Source organism: Bison bison, unplaced genomic scaffold, assembly GCF_000754665.1.
Source record: "Bison bison bison isolate TAMUID 2011002044 unplaced genomic scaffold, Bison_UMD1.0 scf7180017864360, whole genome shotgun sequence".
Lineage (NCBI taxonomy): Eukaryota > Metazoa > Chordata > Mammalia > Artiodactyla > Bovidae > Bison > Bison bison.
Genome location: NW_011494932.1, coordinates 1729793 through 1731227, shown reverse-complemented (window position 1 = coordinate 1731227; position 1435 = coordinate 1729793). Strand labels below are relative to the sequence as shown.

Sequence of the window (1435 nt, the reverse complement as noted above, 5' to 3'; positions counted from 1 at the left end):
TCTATTCCTAGCGACCCTGTATAAGTGGAAGTATAAAGAGTTTCTACTACTCTTTGTAAGTGCTAATGAGCAAACCTCCCCCCACTCCCAATAAAACACAGCTTTTGCAATAGGACTTGACATGTCTGAATCACAATATACCGTACTTTTCCATGAGAGCTACAGACGTCTGATATTGATTTATTGTTGTTGATCCACTTGGATATACCCTTTCTCAACTCATGACTAATTATTTATGTTTTTCTCTTTTAACCCTAAGTGTCTTTGGATCCTTTTTAAACTCTATGCATCCTCACTTCTCTCTGCAAGGTGGCAGTATATCCATGGATATTAAAATACATCCCAGCGCTACTTTAGGGAAACAAGGGCCTCTAACATCCACTTTTGGTCCACCTCAGGACTTCTCTGATAGCTCAGTTGGGAAAGATTCTGCCTGCAATGCTGGAGACATCAGTTCAATTCCTGGGTAGGGAAGATCTGCTGGCGAAGGGATAAGCTACCCACTTCAGTATTCTTTGGCTTTCCTTGTGGCTCAGCTGGTGAAGAATCCGCCTGCAATGTGGGAGACCTGGGATTGATCCCTGGGTTGGGAAGATCCCCTGGAGTAAAGAAAGGCTACCCACTCCAGTATTCTGGCCTGGAGAATTCCATAGACTGTATAGTCCATGGGGTCACCAACAGTCGTACACGACTGAGCAACTTTCACTTTCAGCTCTTCAGGCCTAGCAATCTGTCACCTTCCCCTAACAGCAAGTATTTCAGTAAGTCCTACAACAGGGCATTAAAGTGTGATAGTGTTAAATGGTGATAATATATACAGATCTGGAATCACAGCACGGAACTATATGTAGACATAAGGTCTCTCTGTCCACATCATCCTGGTAGCTGCTTTAACTGATTAATTTTCAGCAGGCAGGGATGATACTTCTCCCACTTCCTTTGAAAGGACAACAAACCCAGGGTGTCCTTCACTCTTACTGATTTTAAATCACATTCAGTTGACTGAATCATCAACTGGGTCTCTCAGGAGTTAAAGTGCCAGAAAGATTTAATTAGGGAGCTGCAGTCCAGATAAAAGATACCATATCATTGACTTAAAATCTGAACTCAACTCTTTTGATGCTGATGGTGAAACTCTGTGTTTTAGTTGTTTCTAAAATGTTTTCTGAAGACACACAGGATTCCTCTGGTAGAGTCTCTGCCTTATATATCTCCGTATTTGACTGACTACTCCTTGAACCTATTTAAACCTTTCAAAATGAAAGTTAAGACCAAATTAAATATTTAAATTAAATATTTAAAAATTAAAAAAGTAATATACTATTACTTTTAAACCAAGAAAACTTGTAGAACTTGGACTAACAAAATACTTTATTGGGGAAGAATATTTTATGACTGTAGTTATTTAGAAATACTGGGGGATGGTGATAAATAT

At 39.4% G+C, this 1435-nt stretch overlaps 1 long non-coding RNA gene across 1 annotated transcript in view; it reads right to left on the bottom strand.

Moving 5' to 3' along the window:
* Nucleotides 1-1435, bottom strand: part of LOC104999655 — a 15057-nt gene that overhangs the window by 10922 nt on the left and 2700 nt on the right. The gene's annotated exons all lie outside the window — the stretch shown is intronic.